This window comes from Numida meleagris, chromosome Z (genome assembly GCF_002078875.1).
Source record: "Numida meleagris isolate 19003 breed g44 Domestic line chromosome Z, NumMel1.0, whole genome shotgun sequence".
In the NCBI taxonomy this organism is placed as follows: Eukaryota; Metazoa; Chordata; class Aves; order Galliformes; family Numididae; genus Numida; species Numida meleagris.
In genome coordinates this window covers 10,015,460-10,040,418 of record NC_034438.1, presented here as the reverse complement: position 1 = coordinate 10,040,418, position 24,959 = coordinate 10,015,460, and positions in this window count along the sequence as shown.

The following is a 24,959-nucleotide window of genomic DNA, read 5'->3' as shown; positions in this document are numbered from 1 at the left end:
ACGCTGGCGGCAAGATTCAGCCTCTACTGCCACACCACCAACATCCACCTCTGATGTCATGTGACAATATAATAAAATAGGAGGCATTAGTTTTGGAGCAGCCCATGTACATTCAGCACCTACAATTCAGTGCCATACAGCCTACATTTTCTGATTTTTAACATTTAGATTAGGAGCTGAAAATACAACTAAATCCAATACAGTCTGGGGCCAAAAATGTTAGTTGTATGTTCTGCTTTTTTAAGCACCAAACTTTATGATCTGCTTAGCTTCAGCCAGGAGCAAGTCCCTTTTCTCTACAGAGCTTTGCAAACATTTTGACTTGACATCAGATGGACATCTGCAATATGCCATGGCATTGCCTGTGTGTCAGCTCACTTGAGCCTCCAGTATTCTATTAAACCCTTGAGGATGAATGGGTAATAATCCTACTTTCTAATATAAGGGGTTTTGCTCATCTGCTCTCTCAGTATGACAAACGGTGAACAAAAATTGCCTTATGTGTGAAAGAGGAAACAAAAAAGATTTTAGCTGATTAGAGGCAGACTCACTCCCAAGCCTGTTCCTTGAGTTCAAGTGATTTCTAATTATAAAATTTCTCAAAAGATAAGTCATGTCCTGTATGCAACTGAGTGCATAGCACAGCCCACAATGATCATTATGAAAACACAGAACAGACCTCGAATTCAGCTGGGATTCAGGGTGAATGACTGCAAGAGGAAATGAAAGAACGAAATAACAAGTGGCCTGAAAGGCAAAGGAAGAAGTTCACTCCAGAGCTGAAGAGTATGTGGATGAAGAAGAGATGTCTCATTATAAAGCCATGACCTTGAACTGCATCTGAGGATTTCTTGCTTCTTAACTAAAACTGTCTTCCTTCTTGTGGATGAGAAGTGTTAGAGAAAATGGACAAATACATTATTAAACAACTGGATTTCTTTCCCCTTTGCCCTTTCTGATATTCCTGGACATTAAGTGCTATTTTTGTTCCTTGTTGCTGATGACAACAGGTAGCAAAGGTGGGATCCAGAAAGCACGAAGGCTGTTCTTCCCATTTCAGCTCTTTCATGTGTCACTCAAAAACTTCACCAAAAAGATTCTGTTAGACAACACAATGGCAAAGCAGTTGATATTTTTCTTCTGGGGAGTTAAATATAGCTTGACATTAGGTTTGTTTAGGCTGCAGATAGTGCTGCTAGCATGGGGATTAGACTCCTCTACAATTTAATACTAATAAATAGCAGAAATCTTTAAAATATATATATATATTTTTAATTCATAGATTTTAAAATATCTTTCTTCTTTTAATTCAGGCTCAGAACATACAGTATGAAGGGAAAAATTCTGGCTTACACAACACCTGTGTAATTCAAGCATTGACACAGGACTACAATGTAAATCAAGACAGAATTTTGTTAGAAAGGAAATCAGGAGTGTATTAAAATAAAGTTCATACTGAATAATATATTTCAGATATCTATCATTGTTTTATAATATAGCTGAGATTACCCTGATAGTTTATGAAGTAAGGTGACAAGATGAACCGTCAAAACCCAGAGAATGGAATTCCTCAACATCTTTCCTGCATCACAACACTAGAGACTCACTGGATCAATGACTGACCCACAAGCAACATTTTTTTTTTTTACAGACTGTTTGCAACAGAAGGGGAGCTAGCAAGCAGCTAGCAATGATTATTTTCATCTACAGTCTAGTGGGCTGATGGGGAAATAGTCTGTGTTCACTGTAGATGTACTTCAGGGATCCCCATACTTCCTTTGGATTTCACCTGTTTCCCTCCCACCTCCCCTTCTTGGAAATGAAGACACCTTGTGAAGTCCTTGGAAAATATGGGGGAACATTGTTGTGAAGCTTGTTGGTCACAATCCAGCTTCTGCATTAGAGAAAAGCTAGAAAAATGCCTCAGGTAAAATCAGGTCTGATTTTAGAGCCTGAGCTTATCATGCTTACATGAAAAAACTGCCACTGAGGGTGTACTGACCGCAAAAATCAGGCCATTAGTCTGGAAGAGACAAGCTACATTTTACCTCATTATTTCTGAGAATAAAAGGCTATATAAATTTTGGCATACAGAGACAGATATTTTTTAGTGCCTCTTTAAATCTAGCTTAATATAAAAATGACACTTGAAAGTACTTTTTATTGCAGTTGGCATTCTCCCTAAGGTCATAACAAGTTGCTTCTCTAGTAAAATGTCTTTTTTTCCTAACCACAAGGATATAATTCAGGCTCTCAGATTTATAAAACATAACAAAATTTAAAAAAAATGTTTAAGTGTTAAAGCAGTCTTCTGGGAATAAGAAGTAGGATTTCCCATCGAAGAGAAAGCAGTCACTTCAGTGTACTGAACTGGCAGGACACCAAGGCCTGTAGTACTTCCTACAGACAGCTTTCGAACACAAACCCTGAAAGAAAAACTCACTTTTTCACCCACTGAGGTCATCTATGATAACAGAAACTACAAACAAAAGGAAAAGAAGCCAAAGGAAGTTTCTCTGCTACAACATGAGGTGGCACATTATTTGCTGGGAAAGAACAAAAAAAGGCAGCACTGAGGCTCTCTGCTGTGCAGAGCCTCGCACCTGCATTTGCACCACAGGATGCATTTGACTCCAGAATTGATTCCCATTGATTTCCATTTCTATGAACAGTGTGCAGAAGGTAGGGACTCTTTGTTTTGAATAAGGGGACCAGAATCTGCCCCTGTTCAAAACAGCTTAGGCCCCAGGATTTATCTGTAAGCAGAAAATCACTTTAGCATTTAGCCAGTTGCAATCTTGCAGCTTGTGTAGACCATTTCCTACGCAGGGCTCTCGTTCTGGGATCAAAATGAAATGTTCAGTCTCGGTCTGTTTTTGCAATTGTTTGCTGTACCTTACAGTTGTTCCTCTTTTTAGGTTCTTGTTTGGCTTTTGCACTTCTTATGTAAACTTCTAGCTTAACAATGTCAGTGATTAGCAAGCTGATTAGCAAGATGCAGACCTGCAGGGCGGCACCTACACCCAACCAGTATGTGCTATACCTTTTGTTCATCTTAGTTATTTGAAGATATGTTTCCTGCCCAGGAATTGATACACCTTGAACTACCGCATACACTCTGAGGGAACACTCTCCTACTGTATGTATGTGTTCTTAAAAGCAATGTGGCCCGCATAACAAAGGTAATTAGGAGCTGAAGCCAACTTTGTTTTAAGTGCGTGGACAACACCAGCACCACTGAAATCCTGGTAGGTATTTATCTACAACCTGCAGCTCCTAAACATCTTTGCAATCTGTCAGTATTTGTGCCAAAGAGAATATTTTCCTGAAATACTGCAAAAACACTGGTTTGGTCATAGAGGTAACGTACAGGTTGGATTCTATACACACTGGGGATCTACAGGCGTTTAGGCAGCAGAAAACTACCCCCACTGTCTGGCCCAAGAAACACGGAATAGGTTCCAAAGGTTTTACCTACAGGCATGAGGGCAGGCACAGGCAGCCAGACTCGTTGTCCACAACAGCACTCACCTGTGCTCCACAGATGTAATCACTGCACCTGTAAAATCCAGGAATCCCACTCCAAGGAAAATCCAGATTTCATGCAAGCAAATTTTCTAAGACATTGAAGATGTGCCTCAGGCACACAGGCTCAACCCCGTGGTACTTTGCCCTTTCCAAAACCCTTGCAGGCATTTTCTGGGACAGTGAACACAGTCTTGGCTGCTGACTGGCACCGTGCAAACCAAAAGCCTGTCTAGCTCATGTTCAGACAAATAGCCACATGAAGGGGATCAGATGAGCTGCAAATATCATGGCCTTATGTGATGAGTATGAGGAGAGAAGGGCTCCTAGCATATTTTCAAGGCCAACTATGTTCTGGGCTGCATTAAAAGAGGAGTGGCCAGCAGGGAGAGGGAGGTGATTGTCCCCCTCTGCTCAGCTCTTGTGAGACCCCATCTGCAGTACTGCGTCCAGGCCTGGGGCCCTCAGTACAAGAAAGACGCAGAGCTCTTGGAACGAGTCCAAAGGAAGGCCACCAAGATGATCAGAGGGCTTGAGCACCTCTCCTATGAAGAAAGGGTGAGGGAACTGGGCTTGTTTAGCTTGGAGAAGAGAAGGCTCCGCGGAGACCTCACTGTGGCCTTCCAGTACTTGAAGGGAGCGTATAAACAGGAGGGGGAACAATTGTTCATGAGGCTGGATAGCAATAGGACAAGGGGTAATGGTTTTAAACTGAGACAGGGGAGATTTAGGTTAGATGTTAGGAGGAAGTTTTTCACACAGAGGGTGGTGACGTGCTGGAACAGGTTGCCCAAGGAGTTTGTGGATGCCCCGTCCCTGAATGCATTCAAGGCCAGGCTGGATGTGGCTCTGGGCAGCCTGGTCTAGTGGTTGGTGACCCTACACTCAGCAGGGGGGTTGAAACTCTATGATCTTTGAGGTCCTTTTCAACCCAGGCCATTCTATGATTTTGTGATTCTTTGCAAAGGATACAGACATGTTCCCTATGCTTTTATAGGAGATTAGTCCTTTCCCAGCAGCTTTAGAGCAAAATTACAAACTGCAGATTGTTTCAAACCATCAGTGAACCTGTGCCTTCCACTGTTGTCACAGTAAGAAAATGCTTAACCACCTACAAAGCACAAGCTGAAAACACAGTCTCTCTCACTAACATTTTTGATACCATGCCCACTTGGAGTCAGGAGAATGCTGTATAATTCTCCAGAAGGAGAAACCACAGTCATTTGACTTAGAATGTTTCCTTCTTCCTGTAGCTCTTGTGTACATTTCTTAGCTCATATCCCTGAAAAGTTTTTGTTTTTATTTTTAATACCTACATTCCCCTTTACCTACCTACCCTCCTCATCACGTAATGGTTTTCCTTTCCTAACTTCCCCTCTAGAGGATGGTGCCAAGAATGCACTCCCTGCAGAATTCATAAAGGCTTTTATTTTCATTTTAGGTTTTTAAAATCTTCTATGGCTGTACATTCCAGTAATACACATTCTTTACACTCCTTCATTATTTATACTGAGTCCCAGTTATTACAGAACATCCCTTTCATTCCCTGCCATACGTTCATGTACTTCTGATTTTTGTGGAAAAAAAATGAGCGAGCACTTCAGAGCAGTTGCACTTGATGATCAGATTGTTCCTGCTCTCTTCCAAAATTGCATTGCAATTGTATCTTTTGGTCATTTACTGCTCTGACTTTGCTTTGCTATGCTACTTTTTATGCACTGTGGTCCAGGAGGACATTTCATGTCGAAGTTCATCTTCTGAAGATCGTCTCTGAACATCAGCAGTCTTGATTCAATTCCCACGTGGTTCCGTTTTGCCCCAGGATGCTACAATCTGACCGTCAGTCCTGAAAACTTACTGTCCGCTGAAATAAAAATAAAGCTAATAAAGTCTTCTCTAAAACCAGCAAGTTGAAGTCTACTCTTTGCATTGGTCAACGAAGTGTTGCACATAGCCATGCATGTATGTACATTTCTACAGATTTCAATACTGAAGATTTCTTCAGTGTAATTCCTGCCTTCCTAACTCAGCCGGTCCTTCACTTTGGGGTGGGGAGGACCTGGGTGGGTGAAGCGGTGGAGGAGTGCATGACTGCTTGTTCATTCATGTCTCTGGAAAGATTTGCAGACGATTAGTGTGCTGTTTTACACAGACTCTCTCCCAAGATTCTATGGACTCTAGTGATAGTAGAGGATTTAACAGGGCTGCATTGCAGTGAGCAGAAGTAACTTCCCAGGCAAGGGTCAGCCATGTGAAATGGTGGGCCCCAAACCAGACTGAGAAGTGGAGTACTAAATCACTCTGTGTTAAAAATTTTAAAACTCTGTATGTGTTATATATTAGAATTAGAATTAGAATACATAAAAATACATAATTTTTTGGCATTGTTTATATGTGAAATCTGTCTTCTCCGTATGGACCTGTTCAATCTCCACTCTACATCCTTCTCTCCATCACTTTTTTCTCTTCCCAAGCAGCGTTCTCATGCTGTATCATCTCCCAAATCCACCCAGCAGTTCAGGGTAGCTTTCTGCAAGAATTACCAGCAGCCATCCCAGGGCCATCCAGCCCTACACTGGCTACTCTGTAGCAACCACATAGAAGAGGGTCCAGACACCACTGTACAGCTACACATTATATATCACAGGGCTGACTATTCAACATGCACCACAGAGCAGAATTTTTCTTGTACTGATCCCATGGAGCATGCATCAGACATTGCCCTGACAGCAGGAAGGAGCTCACAGGATGCAGCTCCAGCTATGTGGAGGGCACTGGCTGATGATGCCCCGGAGTTTTGTAGTTCTGGGGGCAGGTTTCCAGCAGGAGAGGCTCAGAGCCAAACTCCTGGCATGGAAGACTCTGACAAGGGTTAGGTAGGAAGGGAGGTCCTCCCCGGGACCTCTGAGCAAGACGTGCAGTCTGTCGTCTGGCACCAAGGGAAAGACAAAGACACCCCATCTCCCACTCTGACGTTCTTAGTTCAATTTCAGTGCTTGTGTGTTCCAGGTGATTGCTATTCCCCCAGTGTTTGTAGCTTAAAAAAAACCTCAAGAAATACTAAGTTAACTATTGTGGTTGTTCAACATGCCTCAGAAGGGAACCACAGTCCCATCTCTCTAGCTCTTCTGGCTGCAAGTCTATTCCCTCAGCTGCTTTGAATTTTCAGATGGTCTTAGCCAATTATGAAGATATAAAATGATGCAAGGTCTGTAAACTCTTTTTAGAGAGAAATGAACTGAAGTGCTTGTTTCTGTAAAACTAAGAAACAAACAAAGATTCAGGCATTTGCTTTAGACTGAATAAATAAATGAGGTACAGTGCATCAAACCTTAAAAGATTTGAAATATGTCTTTATAAGGTGTAAGCAGGAGATTGTAAACCAACTTCCCTTGCTAAAATTCCCGGATAAGAATTTTATGTGGCTTGTTATTAAATGTTTAGTCTGAATAAGACGAAGGAAGAACTGAGTCCTCACAGGTTCTAAATGTGGCCTGTAAAATGGTAGAACCAGCTTATTTCTCATGCAATCTGATGCGGTCAAAGTGTACGAAAAAAGAAAGACAAATCAGAACAGAAGCATGTAGGACAACGTTACAAGCTACACTTCAACTAATTACAGTAATATACACTATATTATACACATGAAAAATGTCATGGTCTCCTTGCAATCATCTGTGTAAGATTTTCTTGCAGTTATCTGCACAAGTTCCTGAAGAAGAAGTCCAGTCGTCTTTCTGTGTAGTAAAGGAACCAATAACTATTTAAAATTCTATTTAGACTTGAACCCCAGTAAGCTAAACAGCCTGCCTTTTCCCATCATTACTGTTGGCTCAAATGCAATACTTTTGTATTCTTTCAGAGCCTGGTCTGGAAGATATAAAATAAAATAATGCAAAATGTTCTTATTTAATGTGCTTTTTTTCTGATTTTTTTCATTAGCTTGGATGGCCACCTGTCAGTAGGAGACAGTGGGAATAATAGTATGTTTTGTTGGGAGCACATTGTTTATAAAATATTTTGAATTATGTCTGGATGGATGTAATTACAAATTAAAATGTGTGTAAATATATTACCCCAAAGGGCATGCTTATCATTTGCATTGAGACTGGTTTTGTCCTCTACCACAAAAGGTAAGACAGGGTTTTAAATCCTAGAATTACATTCACTGGCTCTGCAGCACGTGGAATAAGAAAGCCAATAGTATCAACATTGTACATGGTTAATAAGCTATAGGAAAAATTAGTTAAGTCTCACCTGAACAGGAAAAAAAGCTCCTACTCACCAGCCTTGGTATTTCTGATTCTGTCAGTAGAGCACAACCTGATATTTGTATCAAGCAACGATGTTAAGCCTGAGCTTTACTGATATACCTACCAAAAAAGAAAGAGATGTCAGGAAACAAACATCATGTAAGTTTCCTACAACAATCAGTCTTCTTTTTTTAGATATGTACAATTTTAAATACCAGAGCAATTTCTTGAAGTTGTCTGAGTGGATGTGACACTCCCAGCCTGATTTCCTGCTGCACTGCTGCTGCTGCTGTCAGTGCCACTGTTTCAAACTGTGCTGCAGATAAGATGCTTTGTAGCTGCACCTTCAGCCATCAGGCAAAACCTTGCTCATGAAGAGGCACAGATCACACTTGTACCATTACAAATGCTGTGCCCTTCTTGGGCATCCCACTGTCACACCTGGGTGTGCAAGTCCCGGGCAGAAATCAAGTATAAATGCCCAATGTAAATCTGCTTTTTTAAATTAATAAAGTATCCATTCAGATAACATGGTCCTTGAAATACTGTTTTCCACATTCTCTAAAGAAAACATCTTAAGGTTTGTTTTGAAACAGTATTTCAACAGCCACTCTACAGAAAGGAAATGGTATATATATGCACATAAGATCAGAGGGCTGGAGCACCTCTCCTGTGTAGGAAAGGCTGAGGGAGCTGGGCTTGTTCAGCCTGAAGAAGGCTTTGGGGAGACCTCATTGTGGCCTTCCAGTACTTGAAAGCAGATTACAGTCAGGAGGGGAGACTGACTATTTACACACTCAAGTGACAGGACAAGGGGGAACAGTTTTAAACGGGAAGAGGGGAGATTTATATCAGACATCAGGAGGAAATTCTTGACTCAGAGGGCAGTGAGGTGCTGGCACTGCTGCCCAGAGAGCTGTGATCCCCTAGCGCTGGGCAGCCTGAGCTGTTGAGGGGCAACCAGCCCTTGGCAGGAGGCTTGAATTGGATGGGCTTTAAGATCCCTTCCAACCCATGCCATTCTATGACTGTATTATGTTTTTTACTTCTTTTTCCTTCCTCAGAGAAAATAACTCAAAGTCCCAGATTTAGGTTCAGCTTCCATTTTCACCATAAAGTTTGCAAAGAAAAGGACAAATAAGGCCCCCCTTCTGTTATTTGTACACTCTTTAAATGACCTCCCATGTGTAATTTATACTATTCATGAAAATTACCCTAACATTCTCCTATTCATTTATTAAATCCCAAGAGACCATTATAGCTTCTAGACATTCACACAGAAAGTCACACCGTTTCTCACACATTCCAAGTGGAGCCAGAAATGCTGGCAACCTATTAACTACAGAGCAAGCCTATGAGCATATTTCCTCCAAAATGTGTTTTCCTTACATTAAGATGGTGTGAAGATTTCTAATTCTTGCAGAGAAACAAAAACAGCCTGTAAAAATTCAGCAACTTGGTAATATTTCAGCATTGTGATCGAAGTCACAATGAAAATGAAGAAAGGAAGTTAAGGAACAACAACAGCACCTGCTGTCTGAGGTCTCCAGTGGCCAAGCAGTCAGAAGGAATAAGATCCTTCATTTTCGAAGACAACCATAGCAAAATGAAACAGAATTATTGTATTTGTGAAAAGCACCAGTCTGGCATCAGCAATAGAACTGTAAGAAGTCAATAGGCAAATGCTTGCATTTCAGTGAAATTCAGGAAAATGCAAAGCAAAGCAAATGTAAAAATGCCATCGTTACCTTGTGGGTGGGAAGGAGAGTGACAAACACAGAAGAAGTCAGAAAGTAAGGGCTACACAACTTGCACAGTGATAGGATATAAATCCAGAAACAAGTTTTGAATTTTCCAAGCAAGACACCAAGGCAAGTGACAAAGATTTGTTCCGAACATCACAGATAACTCAAGGCTTTATTAAAAGTTTGCAAGAAACTTTGCTTTTTATTGAAGTTTTTTTTTCTTTTCTCCTTTTCCTGCTCAGCAGTACCAGTACCAGTAAGCAGGAGAGAGGTCTATTTCCAAGAAAGGCAATTTATATTGTTTGTCAATCATACTGGCAAAATAGTCAAGAATATAACCTGATAAATTAAAAATTACTGACTTTCCTTTAAATGTGGCCTTTCTATATCTTTGCTAATGGTCTGGAGTAGGACACTGTGAAGCGTGTGCTCTGTGTATCTCTGTACTTCGTATTTATTCCTGAACTTTCATTTTACTACTTATCAGGAACTGGTTTTCTTAGGGTCTTGTTGAACCAGGACCTGGCTGTCCTGAATGACAACAGGTTGGCCACAAGCCAACAGTGTGCCCTTGTGGCCAACAAGGGCAGTGGTATCCTGAGATGTGTTAAAAAGAGCATGGACAGCAGGTTGAGGAAGGTGATCCTTGCCCTCTTCTGAGCCCAGCACTCCAGAACTGGCCCCCCAGCTCAAAAAAGACAGGGAACTTCTGGAGAGAGTCCACCTGAAGGCCATGGGATGATGAGGGACCTGGAGCGTCTCCCTTTTGAGGAAAGGCTGAGAGACCTGGGACTGTTCAGCCTGGAGAAGAGAAGAAGGATAAGGGATCGTGTCTGTGCATATAAATATCTAATGGGTGTGTCTGAGTCAAGAGGATGTGGCCAGGTTCTTTTTGGTGGTGACCTGTGACAGGACAAAGAGCAATAGGCATAAACAGGAACACAGGAAGTTCCATCTGAATATGAGAAAAATCCTTACTGTAAGCTCTGGAATGTAAGCTCTCCACAGAGAGGCTGTGGAGTCTCCTTCTCTGGAGATGGATAGAATCATAGAATTGCTCAGGTTGGAAAAGACTTTAAAGATCATCAAGTCCAACCACAACCTAACTATACTACCCTAACTCTAACAACCCACTGCTAAATCATGTCCCTGAGCAACACATCCAAATGGTTTTTAAACACATTCAGGGATGGTGACTCAACCACCTCCCTGGGGAGCCTGTTCCAGTGCTTCACAACCCTTCCTGTAAAGAAGTTTTTCCTGATACCCAACCTAAACCTTCCCTGGCGCAACTTGAGGCCATTTCCCCTTGTCATGTCAACTGCCATCAGAAGAGACCAACCCCACTCTCGCTGCAATCACCTTTCAGGTATTGGAAGAGAGCAATAAGGTCTCCCCTCAGTCTCCTCTTCACCAGACTAAACAGCCCCAGTTCCTTTAGTCAGGTAGGGCATGCTCTCCAAGCCCTTCACAAGCCTTGTTGCCCTTCTTTGGACCTTGTCCAGCACCTCAATGTCCTTTCTGTATTGAAGTGCCCAAAACTGAACACAGTACTCAAGGTAGGGCCTCACCAATGCCGAGACATTTTCCTATGTAACCCACTCTAGTGAGTAGGGCAATTGAACTAGGTGGTCTCCAGAGATCCCTTCCAATCTCTACTATTCTGTGATTCTGTGATCCTGTCTGGCACACAAAAACCTCTTAAAATCACTAAAGTGCCTCAAAACATCTTCATAAACCAATACAAGAATAGAGTACTGTGTTCCCAACATTATGGATGGAAAAACCTCCCAGAACAAAGTCCCAGACCTTATCACTATTGCTTCCTGATAGGAAGCCAGTCCAAACAGAGCCCAAGGCCAATCAAAACCTGCTAGGAAACCTTGTCTCTTGTTGCTCTAGGTATCAAAATAGGAAGTAAACAACTTAGAAACAGTGCTGAGAATGATTTGGAGGAAGTACAGTTTCCTCTCTGTGCACTTGCTAAGTTCGCTTATCTTTCATGCTCTCAGCATCCCCCCTTTAGTCCCTGCAGTCAGCAAATGCTGCAGAAGCCTTGCAGAAATGACCTAGAAAAATAACATTTATACAGAAATCTATGGCTAGTTCATGCCACCAAGAAACTTTGCAGTGCTCTGCCTGAGAAAAAGCACCTGGGAGAGCACTGCTTTAGTGGGAACAGTATATCACATCCTTCAGACCTTCTCTACCTGAGGCCCAAGATCTGCACAAAAAATACACCAAAACTATTAAGTGTTCCTACATCTTAGCTAAAGGTGCATTGTGTGTGTGATTTTCACTCTACACTCTACGCACGTACGGTTGTAATTGCTAAAGGAATTTGAAGTACATTATAGGTATTACTTAATGGGAAAATATATTTCGTTAGCTTCCTCTGGATTTTCATTGGATCCCACAGCCACCGGGCTTTCTTTGAGCCACAGTATGTGGGCCATTTGTTAAAGATTATGCTTTAATGCATAAAGATTTTTCTCTGGACACGCAGATGAAAGGTGCCTGATCTCTTAACTAGAGTTATGATGATCTTACGATCAAAGGTGAGGGCTGTGATGGAAGACTGGAAAGAATTAGAACTATTTATGGAAGAGCTCTAAGGGTTATATAAGTCCCCAAGACCTTGACACTACTTGCAGGTGTTAAATCAGAACTGACACCGCAATGGATTTGGACTGAAGTGACCCAAGTTATTACTGCTACATTGTTTTGTTGGTTGTTTGGTTTGGATAGGATTTTGGGTTGTTGTTTTTGTTGTTGTTGTTGTAACAACTACAGAACCTTTCTGCTTCAAATGTATTATCATTTCTCCCCAGAAGAAATGTAGCTATCTTATTTGATCCATCAAGCTACATAAAACCTATGTAAACTATCAATTCTATACTACTACAAAACTTTCCATTCTTTTCTCTCCTGCCTTCTGTGATACTTTCAGTACAACCTTAAAGTGACACAGGGATGTCCCAGTTTGGTTGACTCTCCTGTATGTTGATGAAAGTAATAGATAGTAATGAAATGCATGTAGAATTTTGTTCCAGTGTTAGGAATTCTGGAGTAACATTCAGAGACCTTAGCAAGGGACACTAAATGTAACAACAAAGTGGACTGTAAATATACCTTAATATGATGAAGAAGAAAAGCTGTGAACAGCCATTGCTAGAAAATCTAATTTTTTTATTATATTCCTCTCAAACAGATGGCAAACATAATTCATTTACTTTATGGAAGCAAAGAAATTACGGTAGTACAAGGAGCAAGTGTATGATTTTTGAATAAGTGTCTTGATGATATTCATTCAGAGAAGTAGGTCAGCTGCAGAGCTGCTAACAGCTCTCACTGAAAAAGCCTGAGGGACAGAGGGGTTCCCAAACCTGGAAAAAGCCATAGAGTACATTAAGCAGGAGGGAACGAGGGAAAGAAGAAAAGACAAATCAGTCAGCTTCAATCCAGTTATTAAAAAATAGAAGGACAAATAAACAACTGTCTCCAAGACAAGTAAGCAATAAATTACAGTCAACACGGAATTGCTAAGAACAAATCATATGAAACAACTCCAGTTTTCTTTATGAGAATAACAGGCCTTGTGGGTGGAGAGAAGCCGCAAATATTATTTATGTTGATTTACAGTGAGCAGTGACAAAACCCTTACTAGGCTTTCTCACAAGTTAAACAAAGACAAATTTTCTAGATGAATCAACGAAGTGAGTGCTAAACTGGTAGAAACCAGAGCAAGTATGTCTCGGTTTTTCACTACAAGGAAGAGGGGAGCAGGACTTCCAACTTATCTGACCTAAGTGGGGACTAATTTAACATGTTCATTAATTATTTGGTTAGCAGGATATAAATCATCATTGCTAATAAGCTGCCCCTGCCTTGGAGAACCCCTAAGGAACAGTCATAGGTAAGAGCAGAAAAGAAAAGGGGGTTGCTTAGTCCAGAGAAAAGGAAATACAGCTGAAATGTGATATTTGTCATCAAACACATGAAATGTAAATGCAAAGAAGGAGGGTAGAGCCTGTTCCCCAGTCCTATCTGCCCCCTACAACATGGACTAATAGGCCTAAATTTCATCAAGGAAGAAGCCAGCAATGCCACAGTGTGGACCAGTTCAGAGGATTACCTGTGGGCAGTTGATTCTGTTTGGGGCTCAGAGGTAAAACAACGTTTGTCTCCCTCCTGCCACAGATTTTCTTCTGATTTTAACTGCAGTGGTGTATTTCTGTGAGTTTTAAAAGGAAGGAAAAAACTAAGGTGAAGGTGTGAACATCTGCAGATGTTTTGCTTGGACAGATATCATCTAGAGGTTGGTACTAAATGAGCAGTAAACATCTTTTAATTAATTCAATTAAAATTGCATTTCAAGATCAGTTTTTCACAATGAATCGTGCAAGTATTGGATTGACTAGTTCAATACAAAATCAGCTTTTTTTTTTTTTTTTTAAAGGGAGATATTTCTGGATAGCAAGTTGGCCCAGAGTTTACATGTAAGTAGTTTTATGAAGTTTCACAAAGGCGTTTTCACACCCCATCACTTCTTGCTTTTGTCAAGCAGGAGAACATGTAATGTTTAAAATGAAAGGCAAGACACTCCAAAAAACTGAGCTGAAGATACAAAACCTTATTCTCGTTTGTCATTTCATTTTCTTCAAAATCTCATGGCTTTAGTCCCTCATGTGTCTTAAATATATATATTTTAAATTCCTTAATTTTTTTATTGGTCTAAGCTCTCTACTGGACAAAAACACTACATAAAAAATTCTCCTGGCTGCTGCTACAAGACACCTAGAGACTTTTAATGCTATATGTGGAAAATGTAGTATTTTAGCCCGATGATATTTTAGAAAATCTGATCAAGATTATGTAAACGTTTATATTAATGTTTCATCACAAGTTTACTCTCACATTTTAACATCAAACCATTTAACACTGAAAACCATTTGAGAATTACAGCATTTTATACCCAAGGACCCAATGAACAAGAAAAGAAAATCCTTTTAAAAAGAGACAAACAGGAACTGCAGCCATTGTAATCCCTGGTGTTGGGAAAGCCAGACAGAACGATCATATCGGTCCATCCTTTTAAGGACTAAAACAGGTCAAATTACACAAAGAATATATTAGAGAAAATAATAAAAAGGATAGAAGAAGAAAATCAGTATACAAAGCTTTTGAGAAAGACCTGGCATATTAAAGAGACAGCGAATGAGTGACTGTGAGTTGAATACAGACTATTAAATCCATGTTAGCTAAATAATATATTTCCCACACACAGCTCTCTAAAAACTTGCTGGAAACACAAGCTATTTTTTGTGATGGAGATATGCTCACATTCTCATGTATATCCAGTCAGGGATGAGGGCATGGTAAATACCCAAACAGCAATCCCAGAGCCTGGAGCTCTGCATCCAGCAGAGATTAAAGACACATAAGAGGCGAGAAATCAATTTACACTGGCAGGAAATGGTGGAATAAATCTTTGTTTTTCCTCCTCAACAGCATTTTACCATAATAATGATGAGAAAGTAAAGAAGCAAAGGTTTGGATGCCCACAGAAAATGACTTCTTGGGAAATAGGAGTAGCTGGCAGTCAAGGTATGCATCCTGAATGGGGATATGCAGTGATGCGCTGCCAGTATTTTGACAGTGTTCCCAGACCCTTACTCCCTCACAGCTCTGCTGCCCTGCGCTTAGATCTCACAGAGCTGCACTTCTCCAGGCATGACCGTGTCTGCAGAAGGAGAAAGAAGCATCCTGCAGGGCTCATAAGCAGGATATTTAATAATAGGAATGGGGAGAAGAGTGATTTCCTCTCTATTTCTCAAAAAGTTTCAAATGTTCTTGGTACTACCCCAACATAGAAAAGGAGTATGTTGAAATATTTAAGAAGAAAAGGATCACAGGACAGAAAAAATGTTTCCTGCCAATTTTTAATTTTGAGTCCATTGAGTCAAGCCATTCTGACCTCAGTGTTTAAATTTTGGATTTATTTGGCTAGCCTTGGGCTTTTGGACTGGAAGTGCTTTCGCTGTGCAAGCAGAGTTCTGCAGAGCCTCTTCCAAAGTTACAATAGCAAGATCACATTGGGAACCTGACTTTGAGTTAGGTCAGTACTCAAAGTTGAGGTGAAGTTGAGTGTGCATACAAGCCGTTCTTCAAAAATACTGTATTCTCACAGTCTAAGAACACATTGAATATTGTCCTCTTTCATGTAGGCTCAGTGGTCGCTTTGCTGGAGTTTATCTCACTTGGATTCATTCACAGTTCTTTTATATACAGTGGAAGTTCTTAAATGTATTTTTTGCCATGGAAGTCACAAATCTTGTGTTGCAAATCCACACGTTATTTCAGTATTTTAGCTGAATAACAGTTTTCACCACCTTTTATATGGTTTTGTGATAATAAAGCAACTTTTACTACAGAATGGAAATTGCCCCAGGGCAAAGTAAAATAGCTTATATTTGTATTATGTAAAGTGTTTTGTGATGTGATAAAATATATATATGCATTTTTTAAAACGAGAGGAAAAAGTCTTCTAGTTCATGTTTGGAAGTTTGGATTAAGTGCCAAGTTTTGATTGAAGGGAAATCTTAATTTGAACACCTGAACCAACAACGGATATTTCAAAATCCATCCATACATATTGCATTGCTTTTATTTGAAAGTTCAGAAAATAATGGTGGTAAGAATTTAAGTAGCATATTAAATCTTCAGCCAGTCTTTCCACTCAATATATTTGTTAAAATAATGTGCTGAAGCAGCAGGAATTTATTAGTGTGCTTTTTCACACAAGACACACCTTGAATTTTTCCATTCTAAATCTTTTAACAGATGCAAAAAGTGGTAAAGTACTTCATGAAAAGGTGTCACATACGGTATATTCTCAAATAGCAACAGAGAAAAGATAAGAATTATCAACTATTGAAGTATGTCTTAATTAATTTCAGATTTTTGTCTAATATTTTTAGGTGTTTTTACAGTCAACAGTCTTATGAAGCAAAACCTGCAACAGATATTAGGCTATCAAGAAAAGCCAGTTGTCATTATCTTATATGTGGAGTAAGTTTCTGATTTAAATTTTTAAAAGTAGCTGTGGAAAATTTCACTTTTGCAAATTCAAAACACTGATATATTAAGGACTTTGCATACATCACTTTAAGGTAATGCCCCACTGCATCTGACTGTGCATTGACCAGCAAACTGGCTGAAGTGGTGTCAGAGATGGAGAAATCTCCATTGCTGTATCACAAGAAGTAACTGCTTGCAAAAACGCCTTTTTTTTCTGCACAGATGAAGTCAGACAACAGTGTGGAGAGCATGCAAACTCAATGACTAGCTAGAATATAAAGTACTTTTGCTTTAGGAGGTGTGCACACAAAATCCTGTAGATGCACAGAAATCAGACAGTTGTGTTGCAAATACATATGTAGTGGGTGCTGGACCAGACAGCACTCTTGGCATAGCTTGCACATTACACCTCTGGAGCAGTTAACATGGGACCTGCAGAATGGACTAGACCAGATTTCCTTTCCCCTTTTGCTGCAGCACTGTATGTTGGCCTCTTGCCCACAGGCTTTTTGCCTGCACTCACACTACATCCACCCTCTATAAGGGACAAATCTCTCCTGATGACCAATCCATATCAGCTTTGGGCTTAAATAGATACCATTATGTTACACCAGTAGATGTTTAATCTGTCATGAGGTTACATTAAAATTCAAAATGTACTGGGCTCTTTTTGTATTTCAGCATGAGAACTGGTTCTCTGCATACCTATTTATAACCTTGATTTTCCACCAGAAGCATCCTAATGAGTATTTATTCTCAGACAAAACACATATTGTACTATAGAACAAATGCAGTGCCTATACAGATCAACCTCCAGAATCAAATCTGAAAAAGGCGAAGCCTACAAAACACAAAATTTAAGTCCTGGTTTCTAGGATGTGCCTAATGTCTTTTGTTTTCATCTCAGAAGTAAGAGTTTTAAAAGAGTACACAAGCTGCTTGTATGGTTACTGAAATAGAAGTAATTGCTCACTGAGATCAAAGAGCTACTGAATCAGGAAAGCCAAAAACAATTCACAATATATTAACAAGATTTGCAATCATGAGAGCCTGCTGTGTAGCACCTAGTTACCTGTGCTGTGTGGTGTAGGTCACAGGGTTTCACTGAATTTTCAACCCAGCCTGCGAAGCAGTGAAAAAAATGCTGACTTAGAACTGATATTAATAACCATCTAAAAGTGTTTTGCTTTTCACTGGAGGAGTTATTTTGGAAAGAATAAAAAGACTCTTTTGATAAGCTAATAAGACACAGAGGCAACAACAAGAAGAACAACAACAAAAAGAATTTCACTAACTATTTCATTATTAAAGTGTGTTTTGGAAGAAAAGCATGTCTTGCTTCCCAGCAGGCTACATATTGCTGGGCAGACTCCAGAGCCTGTGGGCAAATCGGAAACATTCCTGCCAGTTCAGGACACAATTTGCCATTTCACTCAACTCAGTATTTGGAAAAGAGAAACCAAGTGTGAGAAATGCAGAACAATGTCTGTACTCGAGCAAGATTAACCCTGCTCATTTTCATTTTAACCTTGTCAAAAAATCACTGCCTGAGCCATTGAAGTCTTGATAAAGACTTCCAGCTCTAGCAGTTGTTTAGAAGATTATCTGAACAATTCTTGGAGGATCTTGTAACAAAAATAATAAGCCAGTGAGCTCAGCATTTGTAAAAACAAAGGAAAATTGTTACTGCATTAGTGCTATGAAAAATTGTTAAGATGTAAAACTTTAGGAAAGTTCCATTCCTACTTTTAAGTAATCATTTGAAAAAGATCTGCTACACGGCTTGGTAGCACTGAGAGAGTAGATTAAGCTTTTATAGGTTCTCTGTGATTAATTAGATTATCATCAAGAAGACAGAATAGTCTAGAATGCATGTTCATCCAAGGTGAGACAGGAAACCTGGAAATACGAAACATTTTTTGTCTGATTTAGCATCTTAGAAAACCAATGGAGGGACAAATGCAAGTGATCTTTGTTGAATTGCTGGATAATGTTGGAAGATAAATTCTGTGGCAGGAAAATGGCTGTGTCTATAACAGATACTGAAGATAATGAAAAATTGTGCACTTTTATTGTTGTTAATGTAAAGATCAATATGCTTTGTTGGTGAAGAAGTAGGTATGCAAGTATATGTTTTTTTATAATTGAAAAGTGAACACTGCTCCACAGCAGAGCAGATGAGTTGCAAGTCCAGTAGACTACAAAGGATGTAGCAATTAGGAACAGCATACACTGAACAAAGGTCTGGGACATACAGAACTGCACATGACTACTTGATTAAATGATGTGGGCAGAAGAAATGCCTAAAATATGAGCGTTCTCAAGCAGAACAAACACAGTCAAAGAAGTTGTTTTTCATAGTCTCTTTGTCCTAGCACCTGTCAGCTTTCAGCCACCTATGCAAGACTACTTGCTTGGAAATCAGTTATGGCTGCACTTACATTTTCCCTAGTGAACAGCTTTTTTTTCTCAGATGCTACAAAAATGTGGCCTTTTCATTAAATTGCTCCCACATCCTACTTTCACAAAACATTCCTTGCTACTTAGGAATGTAAATCACTTTGTGTCATGATCTTTGAGAAACATAGGTCAACACAAAAGTGAAAGAATGATCCTTCTTGTTCTCAACCACCCAGAGGTCCAGGGGTGAGCAACCTCCACCCCCACAAGCAGGAAGCACTTGGCTGAAGGCACTGAGTGGCAAATTAGTGCAGGCCATGCTGAGGTGAAGGCGTCTCACTTACAGTCAACATGAGCATGCCCTGCACCAGTCTGCTGGAGCAGCCAGACTCTGAGACAAATGATAGAGCAGTGCAGCACCTTTGAAAAGAGAGCATATTTTTGTTAAAGGCTGTTTTTGCTCCTTTATTTTGTATATGTAGGTGCTGTATATGCAAAGGCCTGGTTTGCTGGAACTCCTGTGGGAAGCAGCAGCGTGGCACAAAAGAACACAGAGCTTCTCCTGAAATGTAATTAAAAGGTTTTATCAAATGTTTTAAAACATAGCAGAAAACAAATTATTGCAGCACTGATACGGTTAGATTTATTTCTCTGCAGATGAACTATTTTTAAAATAGTTTCTTTTTTTCTGACATAGACCTATCAAAGGACATGCAAGAAATCACAGGAGCAGGATAAATCATAGTAGACAGCAGTCTGATACCCATCAGAAAAAGATGTGTTGGTATGAATCCACAGCAATTGGCCTCTATGGGTGTATTTCAAACCAATGATTATGCAAGTGCTGCCCTGTAAGGACTCAGGAAAGTCAGATACATTCTCATCAATTTGCAAGCAGTGTTAGGGAAGGTCCCAAGGAAATTTTGTTTCCAGAGACAGAAATCAGACATGCAAAGATGAATAAGGAGCGCTCACGGAACCAAGAAATTCACAAGCACTCGGCTGCCTACTTTTCTCCTTACCACACGATTTTCCTTTCTTTTGAAGGCACAAACCTCCGATTCCCTTCCGCTCTGGCCTGCTTGCTTGCATCCATATGCAAAGTCATTGCTAAAGAGGAGCAGATGCACAAACAAATCAACCAGCATTTTCTAAGCTTCTCATTCAGGCATGGATTTGTCTCTTGTTAGTGCAAGCTCTTAAAGGTAACTGCTTTGGAACATTGTATCTCTAAGGGAAAGAATATTTCACTGAGTTGTTGAGTATCACATAATGTTCAAATTAGAAAAAAAAATTAAAAGTTTGTGTCCAGTAAAAAAATTACATTAAATTAAATAATTGTTGCTGGACTAGTTCAAGGAAAACATAAGCAAACAATGCAGTTACCAATAGTTACTCGAAAGCAAAATCCACATTCCCACTTAGATCTTTCATACATTTGGGGCTTGCCAAATGGCTTATTTGCTTTTACTAGATAGCATGTACTGATCCTAACAAAATCAGCAAAGCACAAACTTAGTTATGAAGCCCAAAAAGGAACAAAGAATAATGAGTTGAAAAATGTTTATATACAATGATAGTATTCACATACTGGCAATGCATACCAATCAGCCATGTCAGAGTGCCTTTAGCAATGATATTAAATAGTAATCAGTTGCTTGGAGCCCTAGATTTTCTATGAAGATATTTATAAATCAACAGAAGATCAGTAATCATAAAGACAATAATGTGATTATGAAAATTGCGAAAAGACTACGTGATATTTCAAGTAAAATTCAGTTCAATTACAACAAACTAAGATGCTAGTACATATTCAAATCTCTTAGGCTAAAGACTCAAAGGCATAACTAGATATGATAGCAATTGCTTAAAATCTCAACACTGCACTCCGGTAAACAACTAACGCCATACCAGTGCTCCTTCAAGGAAACTCCAGCTAACAAGGGGATTAAAAAATATGTCAGATAACAACTTGTTGGTGAAGAAGAAGAATTAGGTATGCAAGTTTATGTTATATTACCATTGAAAAGTGAACACTGCTCCATAGCAGAGCAGATGAGCTGCAAGTCCAATAGACTACAAAGGATCTAGAAACTGGGAACAGCAAACATTGAACAGAGGTCCGGGGCATATAGAACTACTATGGGGAATTCCTATTAACAGGTGTAGCAGAATATTCTTACATCACAGAAATTGTATTAAAATAACTCTATCCAAAGAAATCATTGCAATAATATTGCAAAATGGGACAGAGATAGTGTTGTTCATACTGGATTTGTTGCACACTCGAATTGGTTTTGCTGAACAAATACAGGACTTTAGAATCTTAATCACAGAAACACAGAATCAGAGAATATCCTGAATTGAAAGGGACTGACAAGAATCACTGAGCCCAACCTCAGACTCCACACGAGATCACCCCAGCCAAAACCCTATGTCTGAGAACATTCTCCAAATGCACCTTGAACTCCAGCAGCTCAGTGCTGTGCCCGCTGCCCTGGGCAGCCTGTTCCATTCCCACCACCCTCTGGGTCAGAACGTTTCCCTAACCCCCCAAACTCCCCTAATGCTGGAGGTGGGGCCGCACAGCACAGAGAGCTAATCCCTCCTCTCTCCTGGTGGCAGTTCTGGGCCTGAGGCACCCAGGGTACTGTCAGCCCTTTAGGCTGCACGACACAGTGCTGGCTCATACTCAACTTGCTGACAGCCAGAACCCCCAGGTTCCTATCAGCGGGGCTGGTCTCCAGCCTCCTGTCCCTCAGCCTATGCAGGTGGAGTGCTCCATCCCAGGTGCAGAATTGGCACATGCTCTTACTAAACTTCATGCTGTGGGTGATTGCCCACATTGCAAAGATCTCACTGCAAGGCCTCTCTACACCTGAGGGACTCAACAGCTTGTCTCAATTTAGCATCATCTGCAGATTTACTTAATATACATTCAAGTCTTCCATCCAGGTCATTTGTGACAACATGAAAAAGAAACAGCCCCAAAATGTATTCCTGCAGAACACCAATCTCCAGTTTGTCAGTTTATAGTCTTTATGAAATCCTAAAGTCTAATAAAATGGAGCAACTTTCTTCTCTTCACATCAGCAGTCTTCTATCTTCCCATGTAGGAAGACTGTATTCCTCCTTTGTTAAATAAGTCTCATAGAGATTATCATAATTATAATTAATGCTAATTATATGTTACACAGACAAAAAATCTGCTTCAAAAAACTAACTGCCCAGAGAATTTTAAACATATAATACTGCCAAGTACAGTTTCTGACTAGCAGCATCTTCTACAGTTGTTCCCTCTGGAGAAAAAAGACAATTCTTTGCATCAGTAGAATAATAACTCCTAAGCAGCAAAAATATCACATAGATGTGATATTTGTAAAAATAAAAGGCAGGTATGGATTCATTTATATTTTCAAGCTTTGTCACAAAAAAAGGTCAGTTTTCTTTTTCTTTTTCTTTTTTTCTTTTTCTTTTTTTCTTTTTCTTTTTTTCTTTTTCTTTTTTTCTTTTTCTTTTTTTTTTCTTTTTTTCTTTTTCTGTTTTTCTTTTTCTTTTTTTCTTTTTCTTTTTCTTTTCCTTTTCCTTTTCCTTTTCCTTTTCCTTTTCCTTTTCCTTTTCCTTTTTTCCTTCTTTTTACAGAAACTGTTTATTTCTAAATAAAATGAAAAACAAAATGAGAGAAGTCTGAGTGGCTGATTAAAAATCTGATTCATTTTTTACTAATATTGGTATATACTTGCTTCTTTCAAGTCCGTAGCAAACATTTCAAATTATAAGCATGGCACCAAACTTGATTTCTGTGACAGTAAGAAATGATTCTCAGATACTAAGCTTCAGTATTTCAGCAACAGCAAAAAAAAAAAAAATCTGATTGCAAGTTTCCTAAGAGAACTGTAAATATTTTTTGTCAGTGTGCAGTTCTACCGTTTGCAACATGACATGACATTCATGGCATCAAAACCTCAAATTGTTATATCCTCCCCTGAAGCTTTATAGCTGCTCTTAGATTGCACTAAGATATTTGTTTGGGACCAAATATAAGATCAATAGTTCGTCATTTCCCCTCTGAGTACTATTTACTGATGTGATTTTCTAGATGACATACACTGGAAACAATGGAAGATACAACTTCCAGAAGACAATTGCAATCATTCAGAATTAAAACAGAAATAAATGCCAGTACTGTTTGCTAATTCAAATGTTTTATAGTTAAAGTGAGCAAGAGCACCCCTGTACACATGAGGAATAGATTGGTGGGAAGAGGATGCAGCCATGACACTGAAGCCCAGCAAAGGGAACATAATCTTAATTCATTGTGCTCTGTGTAGTCCTGCATGGCTATGACTAATGGTAAAAAAGCAGCAAGGAATCCTAGGAGAGATATTTTGTAGCCTAAGTCCTCCTTTGAAACTAAAGAAGAATATGCTTAGAATATTTATAGATGTGATGACAGCAACAGTATTCATTAGATGGCTTCTATGCACGATATTAAGTTCCTTCATAAACACATAATGTGGTCCCCTCTTCATCATGTATAACCCCAATATATTACAAGGCTGACTCCTATCAGTTGTAAATCACTGTGCAAAACAGACCATAGAACTTACTATGTCATAGGTACCACTCCTCACTTCAAATTGAAGTTAGGCCTGAACTGGAGTTTAAACATTCAATTTCAGATTATTATATCGTTCCCAGAGTCATTGTTTTTTAAATGTGGAATTGAAAAGAAATCAGTAATGTATGTTGTGAAAGCAAATCAGAAGCATGCAACTGAGTGTGAGAACTGGGATGAGATAATTTTAATGAAAATCATGCTTTTCTATCATTGTTACTCGAAGGAAAAAATGAAAGTACATAAAATTAATCCTTTTTGCCAAAATTAAGCAATGAAACATCTTAAGGGAAACGTCAGTGGAAGAAAATCCGAGCAGAAAAGCGAAGTGTATTTGGGGTTCTCTAACCATATGTGAAGCTGTCACATAAAGTTTTATGAGCCTTTTTGAGGAGCTCTAGGAAATTCTTTGTTAAGCATATGGGAGATAATCTGAGCTCTTGAAGTGCTCTTTAAGGGCAGCAAACATCAGTGACCTTCATGCTAGCATGAGTTTTATAGAAATACAGCAGGCGCTTATCCCCTGCTCATACTTAAAACGAAGGGCTGTTTCTTTACATGTAAAAGGGGCCATGACCCTCTTCAGTACTGTGTATATTTTTTCAGCATCTAATATGCATAAATAGTTTCTGGAAAGACTGGCTGTTATGTCGTAAAGGAAAAGTGTAGAAGGTCTTACAATTTATAAAGTCATTCTGGTTACTTATTGAGGCTTCTCAGCTATTCAGGGGAAAAAATAGGAAATCCTGAAGATATTATAACTCCATTCCCCCAAGTTTGTTTGTTATCTCCTGCTAAATTCAGTCCTTGTCAAGGTTTGAAACAGATTAAAAATCCCTCCTCCCGGTTTGCAGACTCTCAGAAGGTGAAATGTTCTTGAGTTTACCACCATTGCTATGAAGCCCAAGTCTCACTTTGGCTCAATGTTAAAAATAAGCCAGAAAGATAAAAAGAGAGGGAGAGAGTACATGGTTTTCTGACTCCTTTTAGTTCAAATAGAAAAAAATAAAAATAAAAATAAAAATGAAAAATAAAAAATAGAGAGCAGAAGCACTTGTGTTATTGAGATTGAGGCCTCTCAGTCTGCCAAACCAGTGATTACATAAAGAGCTTTTGCACTTCAATTCTATACTGGTTAACCTTGCTCAGCCCATGACTAGATGGGGAAAAAATAGTGTGAGGAAAAGACTCTTTAATTATCTATCCATTGCCCTCTACAAATGGGGTCACCAAAGTGAGGAGCTTACTCAGCATCCACCAGTAAAAACCTTTGGTAAGAAATCAAGCTATAAACGCACACCAGGCTCCCTCCTCCCTTCTTTGAGTTTCTAGCCCCAA